This window comes from Erpetoichthys calabaricus, chromosome 10 (assembly GCF_900747795.2).
Source record: "Erpetoichthys calabaricus chromosome 10, fErpCal1.3, whole genome shotgun sequence".
Taxonomy (NCBI): domain Eukaryota; kingdom Metazoa; phylum Chordata; class Cladistia; order Polypteriformes; family Polypteridae; genus Erpetoichthys; species Erpetoichthys calabaricus.
This window is the reverse complement of record NC_041403.2, coordinates 169,594,246-169,611,355: the sequence shown is the minus strand read 5'-3', so window position 1 is coordinate 169,611,355 and position 17,110 is coordinate 169,594,246. Positions and strand designations below refer to the sequence as shown.

The window sequence follows — 17,110 nt, the reverse complement described above, 5'->3', positions numbered from 1 at the left end:
AATCCCTTTAATTAGGTGTCACTTGAATTATTTAGTGCAACTTCACCCTAAGTACAATTCTTTTGATAAAAAAATGGCCCAGTCGGCAGGATTTGAGAACTCCTGTGGAAAACGGAGGATCCACCCGGTCATCGACAACACGCCCTGCCGAATTCAATGAGAGCGACTTGAGAAATCCTGACAAGTGGCTTGTTTGCGTCTTGAGTGTTTAGGTCCTTCTGCTTGTGTTTATTCACCTGAGGTGATGCATAAGGGTCTCCGTTGGGTCCTTAAAATAATAGCAGCACGGAAATGGTTTCTTTAGATTTAAATTAAAAATAAAAATAAAATACTTAATTGGGGTTAAACCAGCTGATGAACATGTCCTTCTATGACATGTAGGACTCAAATTGATATGTGCATAGAGCTACTTGGAATAAAGACCAGAGAGGACAACCAAAAAACTGATCTCCACAGTTATGATGAAAATCATCTGGACATGGCTTGTTTTCTGAAGGGCGCTCATGGGGACCACCAGCCTGCATTGGGAACCACAGCCTAAGCTTTTGACATCTGAGGTGAGCCTAGACGTAGGCATGTTTAAAACAGAGATGTGAAAGGCACTATATACCATAAATATGTAATTATATATCATAGATAGCGTAGTTGGCAGGATTACATGATAGATAGATAGATAGATAGATAGATAGATAGATAGATAGATAGATAGATAGATAGATAGATAGATAGATAGATAGATAGCGTAGTTGGCAGGATTACATGATAGATAGATAGATAGATAGATAGATAGATAGATAGATAGATAGATAGATAGATAGATAGATAGATAGATAGATAGATAGATAGATAGATAGATAGATAGATAGATCCATCCAGTTTGCGGACCCCCGCGCCCCACACGGCCCCTCAGAGTGACGCTGGCTGCCTCATCGCTCACTGCCTCCTGGCCGCACAGCTCGTGTTTCAGCAGACATCCTCTAACAGACAGCCGACTGAATCATTTATAAGTGCTGTCACATCAGTGAACGTGTTAAAGTAAATCAGGATGAATACAGAAGGAGCCCACTTAACAACACAAGGAGGTACAGCTGAGAGTGAGAGGTGGAGAGACAGGAAAGGCGCCATAAAAGATAAGCAGATTGATAGGAAAGGCACTTTGAGCAACTGGAGACAAAGAGGAGATGAAATGTAAATGTTTAAAGTTATGAAGAGGAATGAATAGCGTGGCAGACGGTGGCCATTTTAGGGCCCTTCAAACCTCCAGCTGATCTTATTTTGGAGGTAAGTAGGAGTTTGTGGGGGTGAATCGTCAGCACAGTTTTTACGCACCGGCCATAAACCATCATAAGAGCAGATACGGTGACATAACAAAGAGTGCGCACTGCGCGTCGAGACAAACACTTGCAGACATATCCATATCCATATACTGTATTACAGGTTTTGTATCATTTTTAACGTCTGCTATGATGTTCCCTGGGTGACGTGTGACGCCTCAAGCCCCGGATGTCTTTTATGCAGACAGGACTTTTCTTTTCCGCCCTGTTACGTATACAGCTGTATGTACAGCACATGCACAGGTGCGTATGGACGTGCGTATGACTCTGTATTTAAGTTTGTGCCTTTTGGTATTTTGCTCCTGTAACCTGCAAACAGGAACTTCACTCTACTGAGTAAATGTGACAGGATACTTGACTTGAGTCGTCAATCAAAGGCGCTATATGACAGATAAAGACAGATATAAAAGGCACTATATAGCTAACAGACTGATAACGTCGTCCTCACCCACCAGCTCTGAGCGGTGGCTCAACATGTCGCGTTGTTACCAAGTCCACTTCAATGCCCGATGTCTTGATCCCGGGTCCTCAGGACATTGTGATCCTCCTCGCTCTGCTCTCGTCAGTCCAGCTCTGCTTTGCTTCTTTTTGCCTCCTCCATCGTCCATCGCCCGTCCCTCCGCTGCCCGCACCTCCTTATGCGGCCATTCTCACTCCCTTCTTCAGGTCTCCTTTATTCATTTCTTATGTTTTGTCCTTTGTCATTTCTTGCTTGTCACACCCGGGTGGCTGTTGAAGGACATCCTCAGGGCTCTGCTAAGGTAAGCAGGTCCACCCCACACTGAGAGAGGGTGCGGTCACTGATGACCTCTGACCACGCCCCTCTCCCGATCAAAGGCCCCACCCCTTATATGGACACCCAATGGCCAGTGATGGACGCTCACTTAGGGACCCGACTCAGAAGGAGCCAAACTGTGACATCTGTTAAGATTTCGCTTTATTTCATTCACTCTTTTAAAGGGGGGCTGCCAGGCTGGTACCCCAGTCCTTGAACCCTTGTCCCCTTTGATTTATGACACACGTTACTGTCGCATGCTTGTCCCCGATCAGCAGTCACCGTCTCGACGCTCCTCTGGTGTGATTTCTGATTGCCCTTCTTGATGACTTGACACCACGTCTCACCGTTTTAGCGGCTCATTGACGTTCGTGCTAACGACTGCTCCAGATATTTCTAATTGTTTAGAATACGTGATGAACATTTGGATCGACTGCTCAACGCTTAACCGCTTGTGCTCAGCCATCTTAACATGTCGATTGATGGGACATTAAAAATCACTAAGGTCGCGGGCTCAAAGGCCACCGCTGGGTGACGTCTTCCTTTCAGCACTTGAGAGCTAAAGAGGTGTCCAGTCAGAAAGGCGCCATATTGACGGGAACTTGGAGTGTTAATTGGGCTTTAAAAGGATGAGAATGGCAAACAAGTGTCAGGGGACATTTGTGACATGTCTGACTCTTCAGAATGTATTTAGGAGGACATAAAAAATGAATAAGGAGGACAGTAAAGAAGGACCTTTGGAACTGATTAATCGTTCCTTATGAATAATTAGATGAAGGCAATCCTCCCGGTCCCTTTAAGGTTGTGCTTTAAATTATTCTGTTTCAATGATCGTCATATTTCTCTGCCTAGTGTATGCATTAAATATTTAGAATTAATTAAGTGATTAAAAAATAATGCAGGTGGATGCGGGGCTGCAGGTTCGCCCGGAGCCACTAGGGAGCAGCACCACAAGGTGACTCGCCAGCTCGCATTATGATGTGGCAGGTGGGGGACTCCTCTTGAACCTTGAAAGGCTTCGGCCCCATCGGGCCCCCTGAACGCAGGACACAAAGCCTCAGGTGGACCTTGGAAAGCCCTGCTTTATGTATGCCATGGACTTTTGAAGTTGTTGCCTGTGGTTTCATTTTTTCAGGGAATCTTCAAATACCTCCCTGAACCTTAGAGGTCCATAAGTCATCCTGGAGACACGCTGGGAGAAGAAGCCTGGTTCTTTAAAGTGGATCCTGAGGCCAAAGAGCAGGGCATGAAAAAGGAGCCCAACCGGTGAAGGCTGCCACCAAGGTGAGCTCTGACGTTTTCTTCATGGCCGCCATAGCAGTGGCCACATCGGGTCATCAGCTGTCTACACTTTTGGCTGAAGCTGAACGTCCGGTTTCTTCACCACAGCAAAGCTCCTGCGCATCGAGCCTCCCAGACCATCGTCTTCATTGGCGTCCCATCCCTGCTCATCTGACCGGACCCCCCTTGTGATTCAGTGCCAACATGCGTGGATGATAAAGAACATGTCATCAACGCAGCGACATTGAAAGAAGAGGATCTTCAGGGGGGTGTTTGGAAAAACAGAGGTACAGATTGTGGGGTGAAGTACAGAACAGCAAGAGTACTGGTAGTAGATCTGAGTTATCTAGCGCCGCCTTTCCAACGCTGAATCGAGGAAAGAAAAAGAACTGGGGGCTATCGGCGTCACTTCACTTAAAGCAAATCCCCTCGCAGGACCCCGTGTCCATTGTCCACGTCACACACATTTCACCCCCTGACGGCAGATGGGGTCACACGGCCAATCAACGAGGACGAGCCAACTGGGGGGCCGTAACTGCTTGGCCTTTCAGAATGACCCTCGGTCTTTAGACAAATCTGTTCACACTCAGCTACTCGAGCCGATTCAGCGGCGGGCGTTCACCTCTCCAGCTTGAACCCGCTGCTCACTCTGGCACACCCGGCACAAGACGCGGCTTTTTCCTCTCCTGCCTCAGGAATGAATTTCGGGGGGCCGAGCCAGCAAGTGAATCGGAGGGTCTGGGCCTGTGAGCTTCAAACAGACGTCAGCATTGATGCCATATGGGGGCTGGGGGCGGAGCCAGCGCCGACTCACCAATCAGCACTCTTTTTTGTGCGTCCCCCTGCTCTGAGGTACGTCTATGAATCAAGTGGGCTCAGAATGTTGTGTCTTCTTATTGCTCTTTATTTGTTGTTAAAGTCACTCGCGTTACGCTCTGCTTACCTCACGCCATCCAAAAGTGAACGCGTAAAACCTGCGCTGCGTCTCGTGTTTTGCTTTTTCTTGTTCTCTCATTTATCGTCTCCTTTGTCTCGCTGACTTTAGCTTTACACTTCAGTTCTCACATCGCCTGCTTTGTTTGGTTTGGTTCTTTTAATTTTAGGTCAGTTTTCTGTTTACGATTTGGTCTTCCAGTCCTTTATTAAAATTCACTTTTTTTTCTGATTGTTAAAATTTTTTCATAAACAATTTCTTGTTGCATAATTTCACGTTTTTGTTCAGAAGAATTTTCGGCCGATTTTCGTTATTTTCCACATCACCATTTTGTGTTGTTATGGGCGATGCCATTTTGTGCCTGGGTTGCTACGCACACAACCAGGAGTTGCTAAGGACGTGTCCCCAGAAGTCACACCGACCAATGTCATCGGCACCGCGGGGCAAGAGCTTACAAATCCTCAGCGAGACTTTCTTGAATCACGACTTCCCGTTTGAATGTCTGATTTTGTGTTTTGTTTAATAAACGGTGAGCGTAACTTCCTGGATGTGACCCCGCATTCCTTGACTACGCTTCATTTCCTGGTCCTCTCCTGGCATAACAGCACCATGGCAAGCGTAATGCCCAGGGCTGGTGCCGGCTGGCATATGACGCTCAGTGCTCCGTGTCGGGAGGATCAACAGACAAAATGAAGTCACTCAATTGAGCCGTTAATTAAAAGTCAAAAATCTGAACGGCAAACAAAACACTCAGAGCATCGGAAAGGCACTATATATAAATAACATTCATTATTATTACAGAAGTGCCCCAAAACACTGGAAAGGCGCTATATATAAATAACATTCATTATTATTACAGAAGTTCCCCCCAATGCTGGAAAGGCGCTATATATAAAAAACATTCATTATTATTAAAGAAGTGCCCCCCAATGCTGGAAAGGCGCTATATATAAATAACATTCATTATTATTACAGAAGTTCCCCCCAACGCTGGAAAGGCACTATATATAAATAACATTCATTATTATTAAAGAAGTGCCCCCCAACGCTGGAAAGGCACTATATATAAATAACATTCATTATTATTAAAGAAGTGCCCCCCAATGCTGGAAAGGCGCTATATATAAAAACATTCATTATTATTAAAGAAGTGCCCCCCAATGCTGGAAAGGCGCTATATATAAATAACATTCATTATTATTACAGAAGTTCCCCCAACGCTGGAAAGGCACTATATATAAATAACATTCATTATTATTAAAGAAGTGCCCCCCAATGCTGGAAAGGCGCTATATATAAAAAACATTCATTATTATTAAAGAAGTGCCCCCCAATGCTGGAAAGGCGCTATATATAAATAACATTCATTATTATTACAGAAGTTCCCCCCAACGCTGGAAAGGCACTATATATAAATAACATTCATTATTATTAAAGAAGTGCCCCCCAATGCTGGAAAGGCGCTATATATAAATAACATTCATTATTATTAAAGAAGTGCCCCCCAACACTGTGTTTATGCAGTTCTCCGATGATCTGCGACTGACCTCAGTGTCGTCACGGCTCATTACAGGTGGCACTAGGGGGCCCGCTCACCCAGGCCAGCTCTTTGTTTTTGGGGTCACACGAGATCACTATGGTGAAGCCCCTGATCTTTTTGTCTGTCATATTTCATTCTGTGTGAAAGCTGAAGAGAGAAGGCCGACCACCCCACACACTTTGACTGGAGATTTTATTTGGCAGATCGACGATCGTGAAACTTCAAGGCGGAATACTTTTTGATCTTTTTTTAATCTGAGTAACCCAAGAACAACAAGAAGACCCCGATCTTAATGACGCACCACGCAGGACTGCAGCGGCAACAGCCAAACTGTCGGAGCCCCAAAAACAAAATGACGTCACAGAACAAACACAAACATCTTTCAGTTTGCTTAAAACAAACCCTAGAAGGGAAGAAGCAGCAGATTGAAACCCTTTGGGTCAAAACCCCCCAAGCGCCCCTTTGAGTTTTCACAGATTCTCACTGCAGTCTCCCTTCAAACTATGTCTGTGGTTTAAAGGGCCACATAAGACAAGATGTTCAGTTCTGTCAGCCGTGGAACTCCATCAATTATAGAAAGGCGCTATATGACAGAATAAAATATCAAGAGTCTCAGTGCAGGAGCTCTCTAGGAACTCGGAAAGGCGCTTTATAAAATAAGATCTCACATCCCTCTACATCAGTTACGGAAAGGTGCTATATAAAATCACAACACTGGCACACCATCCACACAACATGCTGCAGCAGATGGTGGCACCAAATAACATCCTCAGGTCCGCGGTGCAACATAAAGACGGGACAAGCGCCCAACAGGGAAAGAAGTCAATGATACAGAAAATAATGAGTAACAGGTAAGGGAGTAGAGAGAAACAAACAAACAAACAAACAAACAATTATAATAAAAAGCCACGGCAGTACCCGGAGTAGCAAATGCACTGCATGCAGACGGCTAGGCACAGACCAGAGGGCAGGGGGGCAGCACCAGTTTCAGAGTTCCGGACCACCCAGGGGTAGAGCGGACCCTCGCACAACCAGTTTGGATGCTATGGAAACTGGGGACACAGAGACCATAGGAGGGGTGGCAGTGGTGGCGGCCCCTCACAATGCCACTGGCTTTATAAAGACATCTTCAGTGTTCAGAGACCCTGCAGTTCCCCCAGCAGACACTCCGCCTCAGAGCTCATCTGGTATTTAAAATAAGAAGGTTTGCGGTTTGTGCTGCTGTGGGGGTCTCTCATCCTGTTTCTGTCCCACTCTTATGCCTTACAAGCACATGTGGAAGTCGCTTTGGATAAAAGTGCGATGTATGCAGCTCTACAGTAGCCAGGACAGATAAGGAGATCTGAAGCCACAAATCCCTTTCGAGGGTGAATTACACCTGAAAGGCGCTATAGAAGCTAAAGAGCTGCTGGTGTCCCTTGCGACGCCCTGAAGACCCCCGACCTGCGTTAAGCAGGTTCAATGACGACATGGCGCTCCCTTCCTTTGGTATGCCATCATCTTTTATAATGATGCCCCCTGGTGGTCTGCTTTACTGATCACAGGCCACATGGAGCCCCCAGACAGGCCACAGGTGGGGGGGGGGGGGGGGGGCATCAGCTCTAAATATGAGCAGAATGAGGAATGGAGAGCCGAGTGCCAAAGGCCGCCTCATTACCCAGGACAGCGGCAAACTGCGGCGTGTCACAATACAATTCGGTAATAACTGCAGGACCGCGAGGGCCGATATTCATCTCCCCCGCCTGACAGCACCTAATACATTTGTTTCAGTTTGGAAATTAATTTTCTAATATTAAAAAGGTCAAAAATGAACTATGGCAATACGGGCTTTTGTCATCTTTAACAAATTATCCAAAATGGCACTGTCAGATCGGAGGGGATACGCGTCCTGTGATGAATGTTCAGAGTAATCAGCCAATCAAAACGAATTCCTCTCTGCCTTTGATGAATGACGCCGAGTGGCGCCGTTTTGGGCCGGCGGGGGGCTTCGTTTGTTTCCTTCTCGCTCCACTTTCGTGTGACTCTCTCTGTCCTGTTCTTTTGTCTGCCTGCCTGCATGTGTGACAAGGGTGCAAAGCTCGGGACGGTCAGTGCAACGTCACACTTGGACTGCAGGGGGCGCCAGAGCACTGTCACCTTTTACTCCTGCAGCCAATGAAGGTCACCGCAGGGGGCCATTTGTGACGCCGCCCAGATGGCATATCGACACATTCAAATACTCTAAACCCCGGCGTTCCGACGGTGCCCACTTAGCAGACCCCTGACAGATCGTCTAGTCTTGGCGAGAGGTGACCCCTGTGTGGCCCCGGCGCCGAGGCGCAGATGGCAGCAGCTTTGACTTGTGACAACCATGCGTGCCGCCTTTCCAGTGATCTGTCATGCCAGCCCTGGGGAGGTGTGGGGGGGGGAGCTGGGGGGGACGGTGAGACATCTTCTGTCTGTCAAGTGAGAGCACACAGCTGAGAGCCGCGAGCGACGACTGACAGGCGGCAGCTGTGAGGATGCCCCACGGCCCGCTGGGCCCGCGTGCCCCCGCGAAGGAGCTCTGCGTCAGTTCATAAGCGATGACAAGGGACGAGCCACCGCCACCGCCAGGAATACTAACTGAGCTTGATTTTAATTGAATTATTACTCACTTTGCTGAGAATAGCCTGTCGTAGTCCTCTTACGAAACCCAAAGGGACACCAGCGGCTGTTGTGGGACCCCTGCTTCTGTCAGACATGCCAATCCCCGGCCCCCCGTACCAGGTCACCCCACCCCATAGCAAGATAGAAGTTACCAAAACAAACAGGAGAGGGCGCTGCAAGTCAGAGGGAAAAAAATCATTTTGTAAGGACGGCGGGAGGTTAGAGCGGACCACTCACAACATCTGCCAATGCGACGCCAGCCAGATGGGGGCGTTGTGCTCTGCTTTAGACCACCCATGATATTCAGGCTTTGGAGGGGCCCTGGGGAGTGCAGTGTGTCTTACCTGAGCAGCATCAGGACTAGGACAAGAACAAGACCTGGTTGGGATGGCCACTCTTCTCCAAACAGAGAGCATGCTGGGAATCGAGCCTGGGACCTTGGAACTGTCAGACGGCAGCACTGACTGCGCTCAGTGACAGCCCCTCATAGTCAGGGTGGACTGCCTCCCTCCCGGTGAGTCGAGAAATCACAGAGGAGATGATGGATGCACAATTTGGACATGCGTACTCGACAGGGCTGGGGGACCCTGGCTTATTGGTGAGGGGTCAAGGCGAGCGCTGCCATGTGCAATGAGAGGGAATTAGAGGGCACTACAGGCAATGCTGTAATTACAAGTGTGGCCAGCTGAGGGCACTATAGGCAATGCTGTAATTACAAGTGTGGCCAGCTGAGGGCACTATAGGCAATGCTGTAATTACAAGTGTGGCCAGCTGAGGGCACTATAGGCAATGCTGTAATTACAAGAGTGGCCAGCGGAGGGCACTACATGCAATGCTGTAATTACAAGAGTGGCCAGCTGAGGGCACTATAGGCAATGCTGTAATTACAAGTGTGGCCAGCGGAGGGCACTATAGGCAATGCTGTAATTACAAGAGTGGCCAGCGGAGGGCACTACATGCAATGCTGTAATTACAAGAGTGGCCAGCTGAGGGCACTACATGCAATGCTGTAATTACAAGTGTGGCCAGCTGAGGGCACTATAGGCAATGCTGTAATTACAAGAGTGGCCAGCGGAGGGCACTACATGCAATGCTGTAATTACAAGAGTGGCCAGCTGAGGGCACTACATGCAATGCTGTAATTACAAGAGTGGCCAGCTGAGGGCACTATAGGCAATGCTGTAATTACAAGTGTGGCCAGCTGAGGGCACTATAGGCAATGCTGTAATTACAAGTGTGGCCAGCTGAGGGCACTATAGGCAATGCTGTAATTACAAGAGTGGCCAGCGGAGGGCACTATAGGCAATGCTGTAATTACAAGAGTGGCCAGCGGAGGGCACTACATGCAATGCTGTAATTACAAGAGTGGCCAGCTGAGGGCACTACATGCAATGCTGTAATTACAAGAGTGGCCAGCTGAGGGCACTATAGGCAATGCTGTAATTACAAGTGTGGCCAGCGGAGGGCACTATAGGCAATGTTGTAATTACAAGAGTGGCCAGCGGAGGGCACTACATGCAATGCTGTAATTACAAGAGTGGCCAGCGGAGGGCACTATAGGCAATGCTGTAATTACAAGAGAGGCCAGCGGAGGGCACTATAGGCAATGTTGTAATTACAAGAGTGGCCAGCGGAGGGCACTACATGCAATGCTGTAATTACAAGAGTGGCCAGCTTAAGGAACCATAGCGAATAATGTAATTTCAAAAATGCCCAGCTGGGGGTGCCATCTGCAATACTGTAATTATAACATCAGACAGCTGAGGGAGCTATATGCAATGCAATTACAAGAGTACCCAGCTGAGGGCACTATAGGCAATGCTGTAATTGCAAGAGTGCCCAGCTGAGAGAACTATATGCAGTATTGTAATTACAAGAGTGGCCAGCTGAGGGCACCATATACAATTCTGTAATTACAAGTGCAGCCAGAGGAGGGTGCCAATAACAATACTGCAGTTACAGAAATGGCCAGTTGAAAGCACCATTTGCAGAATTGTAATTACAAGAGTAGCCACCTTCAGGAACCATATGCAATACTGTAATTGCTGGAGTGCCCAGCTAAGGGCACCATTGGTAATGCTGTAATTATAGGAGAGGCCAGCTGAGGGCGCCATCTGTAACACTTTAAGTGCAAGCACAGCCAGCAGACAGTGCCATCTGCAATGCCGTACTTGCGGGAGTGGCCAGCTGAGGGCGCCAATGCCAAACTGTAATTACAAGCGTGGTAAGCTGTGGGCACTGCATACTACCGTAACACTTTCGTGCATTTTCATGGATGGGTGTAATTCCAAGGCTGTATAGAATGGGGTGCGCTCTGCTCTATTGGCGAGTTGGGGGTCTCTCTTGAAATACACATTTAGAGGTGCTGTAATTACCAGAGTGGCCAGCTGAGGGCACCATTGGTAACGCTGTAATTATAGGAGAGGCCAGCTGAGGGCTCCATGCAGCGGTTCACAATTAAAACTTGAAGGCCAGCTGGCCGGCTCTCAAACTGGTGTAAAATGCAGTAAACCAGAACGACCAACGTCCGACTTACGAGTGTGGCCAGCTGAGGACACTATACACAACCTTATCCAAAATTATGATGGACGGACGTCATTGTGAGGTTGTATTTCTGGGGGTGCTGTGCACTACTTGCAAGACAAGTGTCCATGTCCAAATACAACTTAAGTGATTCTGTAATTTTTGTTTTTTGTTCTTTATTTCGCCTTATACAATTTCTTGTATTAGGAATTTGTTAGTTTTCGCATACCCCTTGTGGTCAGAGCGCAGGGTCAGCCATTGTACAGCGAGCGCCCCTGGAGCAATTGAAGGTTAAGGGTCTCGCTCAGGGGCCCAGCAGAGTAGGATCTCTTTTGGCAGTGACGGGGATTCGAACCGGCAACCTTCTGGATACCAGCGCAGATCATTAGCCTCAGATACACCACTCCGCCCTGTAATTGCAAGAATGGACTGCTGGGGGCAAACGGTTGCTGGGGTAACATGGTGGCACAGTGGTTGGTGCTGCTGCCGCCTCCCTGCTCCAGAGCCTTGCCTTCCTCTTGCAGCCCGTGAGTGCTGCGTGTGCAGGTCCTGCCTGTTCTCCCAGTGTCAGCTTTTTCCTGTTGGCCCAGTCTGAGTGTGTGTGGGCCCTGTGATGGACTGATGCAAGGTCCACAGTGCTATGAAACTTGAACTGGAAAAGCTGATGCATGGAGTTGGTTGAAGGCTCTTCTGCAGTTCTCACTGACCAGTGATGTAAACACACAGTTAGCCAGCCGGGGGCACCACATGCCATGCACATTGGCCTTTCCCTGCCTACTGGAGGCTGTAATTGTGGCAATTTGTCCTGTCACAATGGAAGTGTCAATCCTGGAGTTACAGATGCCACTTAAAGTTTGCTTTTACGTGTGTTTATATCTGGGGACACTTGATGGCGGGTGTAGTCAAAAGATCAAACACATGATGGCGCTGTTAGCCGCGTTGGCTTTAGCTGCATAATAAATTAGGAAAGTACAAGAGTGGCCATCTGGGGGCGCTGGACCTGCCTCAGAGATCTGAAGCCAGTAAGACCTGAACTTCCATATCTGGCCAGAAGGAGGTGACATTGGAACTGTGATTATTCATTTAATTACTTGTGTGTTTATTTAGTTTATAATAATTTGCTTCTTTGTATTTGTTTTCATTTTTTAAAATATATTTTATGTTTGGGTCTCTTGGTAACAAAAATACTAATCAGCTCTGATGAGGCCTGAGTTATGCCTGGACCCCTTTGGTGTGTTGTGGGCGGACATCTGTTGAGTTGCAGTGACAGTAATTTCCACTCGGCGGCACCGGACTTGCTGTACTTCATATACGTGCGCACACACACACACACACACACACACACACACACACATATATATATGAGTATATATATGTTTATAGGGCCATTATTATACAGTGACATTCTATCTTGCATGTACTAATCAACACACAACATGTCACCACTCACCAGTCCCATCGTTAACAGAGACACAAGACCCTGGCCTGCAGGGATTTCCAAGGGGACAGCAATTGACCCCAGAAGTATTACAGGTTAGAGGCTTTAAAGGGACTCTCAGCCAGAAGGCCACTCCATGTAGCACAAAAGTTGAACTGGCAGATGGCAAAGAGGCTGAAAAGTTAATCATATAGCGCCTTTCACATCTGTTCTATAATGTCTTTCCTAACTATCTATCTAATCCTGCCAACTACACTATCTATCTATCTATCTATCTATCTATCTATCTATCTATCTATCTATCTATCTATCTGTCTGTCTGTCTATCTATCATATAGTGCCTTTCACATCCCTGTTTAAAATATGCTTTCATCAAGGCTGACCTCAGATGTCATGACGTCATATCTATCTAATTATATAGCGCCTTTTCACATCTATCTATCTACTATATAGCACCTTTCAATCTTCCCATCTTCACATTGTCCACATAGAATTCTAAGTGTACAGTGTGTACAGTATGTACAGTATATAAATATTTATTTTCAGTTGGTCTGATGGCTCCCACCGCGTCACCCCCTCCACTTGGTGTCATTCAGGAGGTGATCTCGTTGTAGAGGACGCCTGTGCAGGTCCACGTCCACTTGTCACCTCCAGATGGACAGCAAGGGGTCACTGCTGCTGAACGGTCCTTCACGGGTTAGCAGCCGGACGTCACAAGCCCCTCTGAATGGTTCTGGACGGCGCCCTCCCGCCGTTGCCGTCACTGATGCCCCGAGGGTCCGGTGGCTCAGAAGGATAGTGGGCCCATTGCTCCCTGACAGAACACACAAATGGCAGCTACAGCTTCTCGTGCGAGTCGAGATCAGAAGGACCCTTTAAGGTCAGAAGTGGACGCTGACCTGCGCGCTGGCAGGTGTCAGGAGGTGGACATTCGGACACTGATGAGAGTGGTGGTGGGCGCCAGCCGCACTCATCGATCGGCCCATCGGCAGGTCTGCAGCGCTGGCTGCTAAAGGTCAAGTCGAGAGCTCCGTGCTGCCGCCATCCTCAGGACTGGAAGTGCAGGAAAGGTCAGCGAATTCCCCCGACGAGTTCTGACCTTCAGCCGGCCGGCGCTCGCTCACCGGGAGTCTAATTAAACAGGCGGCTCTGTCACGACGTCATGTCATGTGTGGCCTTGCAGGTGTGGGGGAGGTTGGGACACCATGTCAGTTTTGGGTCAGGGCACTTGGACCAGGCAGGGGATTTGGGTCCACATGACCCTGAAACTCGTCAACGCGCCCCACGATTGTCGGCCACCAACTAAGAAACAGACGCCGGCTGATCTGTGGCTTGGAGATTCTCCCGACTTTTCCAAATAAATCTTAGGCACTCCAAGGTCACCTTTGCTGTCTCCTTCTCTCTGTTTTTCCGAGTCAGCCATGCCGCACGCACAAAGCTGGAATTGAGTCTTGTGGTTCTAACAAATATCCAGAGGCCTTGTCACACCATTTGTCATGTTGTCACGTCAAGCAAAAGCCCCTCAGTGGCAGCGCTGTCTTACTGGGAGCAGCTGGAGTGGCTTAACCGGATGAGGACGAGGACGAGGGTCCTGCTCGTCGGCCTTCATCGGCAGGATTTGACCCTTAAGTGGATGACTGGGAGAGAAAATGGGAAGGAGGGCTGAGAAGGTTAGGTCTCCAGGGTTTCTAGTTGACGTTGATTTGAGCTCCGATTACTGGACTGGCAGGGAAGGTGGATGAAGGTGGGAATTTCAGCTCTTCAAACGAGTCCCACCATAACAACAAAAGCATCAATTGGGGGTCCGTTAGATTACAGAGGCCCTCACCAGAGCTAGAGGTGTCCACCCATCCATTTGCTGTCCTCCACTTTGCTCTTTGATCCTTTGGTTTTTCCAATGGTTCTTTCCATTTCCCAGCAGGCCCATGTGCTTAATAATCTGTAGGCCACTATTTCAAGATGTGAGGATCTACTTGATTATTGTGGGGGTCTTCCACAGGGCCGGCTAAAGGAATGTCCTCAGAGGGGTGGTGATACTCAGGACAGTTACTAGACCCCAAAACAAGGCGCTGACCACCCACACCTGGACAGCCATGACTGAAATATGAGGAGGAGGAGGACGTGGAACAACTGCAGGACTGCCTTGAGTTGTGCTGCCAAAAAGAGACGGGACTGGGTGACAGGTGACAGAGGAGTGGGTGACAGGTGACAGAAGCAGGTGACAGGAGCGGGTGACAGACGTCAGCAAAGAGTCGTAACCGGGAAGACGACTGAACCAAAGCCACAGACGGAACGCAGAACGTAATCTTCAGCCAACAAGGACTTGACAGGCTTTAACTCCTTAGTGAGCCACAAACTCCGATGGCTTGACCTACAACATCACACGGCACGTCACCCCGGATGTCGTTCCCTAGTAACCATAGCAACTGCTACTCTAAATCTGGAAGTAATGACAACAACCATAGCAAACGGCATTGTGGGTAAAATACAAAATAAATTCCACATTAAAGCAACAGCATCCAGGAAAAGAGCAGCGAGCGACCGAATGAGAAACATAAAATGGAGAAACAAGTGCCTGAGGTGCAAGAAATGCAACACCTTGACTGGGTAAACTGGGGCAAGTCCAGAGACCCCCACATCAGACACAGACGTCGTAACGGGACCCGTCATCAAAATGTGTGGGCGATGGGGAGCCGTGAACATCGCTGACCCCCAACAGGCTACTGTGCCGAGCCCCCTGCTATCGATACAAACTTGAACCCCCGTGTGACAATCACATTTTGGGGGGAAACTGGAAGGACAAAAGCCCCTAGAAAAGTGGACTCTACAGTAAGTGTGGAATGCATGTCAAGGACAATGCCATCATAAGGGGGCGCCGTCTGCCCCGTCACCTCTGCCAGGGCCTTCAAGGCGCAACTTGAGATTCAAACGTTAACATAAGCCCCGCCCAGAAACTCCTTGGATTACAAAAGGCCGAAATGGGAGAGGGGAACTGGGAAAGACCCCTGGCTGACTGGACTGAGCAGACCTTCTAATGACAATAAGAAAAAACAAACAGGAGAAAGTGGGAATCCAGAAAAATCACGTAAAGCGCTGGGCTCCTCGGCGGTCGTCTGTAATGGAGGACGGTCTGTGAGGGAGTGAAAGATGGGAAGGACTTGAACCAAACCAGCAGGAAGAGTAACACATGACGGGACAAACAAATATTATGGGATGGGTGGGTGAGGCCACACCTTAACATGCTTCAGTTGCAGGGTGGTGGAGCCAACCTTGCCAACATGGGGCACCATGCTGGAACGAGACCTGAAGAGGACAATCAGACTGGCAGCCCTGAAGTCACACAGCCGGGACTTGAACCCAAGAGCCGTGAAGCGGTGGCACCAGTCAACTGTACCTGTGCGCCCTTAATGCCAGCACTAACCGTGAAATGTGACTTGCCACAAATGACAACAAGCAGGACACCCGCCGAACTTCAAGTGACACGAAACACGCCAGGGAAGGCTGCAAGGTTATTCAATGGCATTTCGCCAAGTGCACCGTGCGGGACAAAGATCCTGCTGCCATTAGCGCGTCTCATTTGGCGTGTGAGCGGCGCTGATCCAGCACTCCACTTAATCTGAAAGAGCAATTATGGAGAACGTCATTAGTCCTCGTTAATGGGGAGAGCAAATTAGGGAAAGTGCCGCTGAAATATTAAAGCTGTCAATCCTATCATGCCAGCCTTTGATGAAATCCTGAATCAACCATAACAAACAATTAGGATCTCACTTGCATCAAAAGGCTTCGCGGGCGCAAAAATAACAGCAGAATGACGAGCTGCGCCGGCGCTTAGGTAGAGAGCTTCCTCGTGTCATCGCCCTCAGTCGTCACGTCACGTGTACGGGGGCACAGCACGCCTGGGAAACGTCTTCGGGGTCGTGATAACAGGGCTCTCCATCAAGTCACCCGTTATATAGCGCCTTTCACACCCATCAACCTGTCTGTCTGTTATAGTGCCTGTCACATTGATCGATCAATCACCTTATATAGCGCCTTTCATCTCTGTATGTCAATCATATACAGTAGCGTCTCCTGTGTCTCACCGTTACTTACAAACAACCTTTGACATTCATCTCTCAGATATCTAATGACATAGCGCCTTTCACAGCTACCCACCTATACATTATATAGCGCCTTTCACATCTATTGATCAATCACCTTTCACTTCTATCAATGATACACTTATATAGTGCCTTTCATATCTATATGTCAATTATATAGTGTCCTCTACCTTTCACATTCATCTCTCAGATATCTAATTATATAGCGCCTTTCACATCTCTACATCTATTATATAGTGCCTTTCAAATGTATTTAGCTATCAATTACATGTGCGTGTACAATCAGCTACATAATCACCTAGTGCCTTTCTTATATATCTATATCTTTCTACTGTATATAGTGCCTTTCACGCCCATCTGTCTGTTAGCTCAGTGTCGCACTCACAGACTGAAATTAGTGAAAATCTTTCTTTGGTGTCCATTCAGCATACAACACATCAGCGCTCATTCAGTTGAGTCGTGAAAGGCACTTTATACCCAGCAGGCTTGACTGGGCTCGGGGAGAACACGCGTAGACTGCACGGTCATAATCTGAGCTCAGGCCGCTGGAGCCGTGA

At 48.2% G+C, this 17,110-nt stretch overlaps 2 protein-coding genes across 2 annotated transcripts in view; both read right to left on the bottom strand.

Moving 5' to 3' along the window:
* The window catches only part of agbl4 (AGBL carboxypeptidase 4), a 460,603-nt gene that overhangs the window by 30,629 nt on the left and 412,864 nt on the right, over nt 1-17,110 (bottom strand). The gene's annotated exons all lie outside the window — the stretch shown is intronic.
* Nucleotides 1-17,110, bottom strand: part of bend5 (BEN domain containing 5) — a 308,697-nt gene that overhangs the window by 196,416 nt on the left and 95,171 nt on the right. The window lies entirely within an intron of this gene.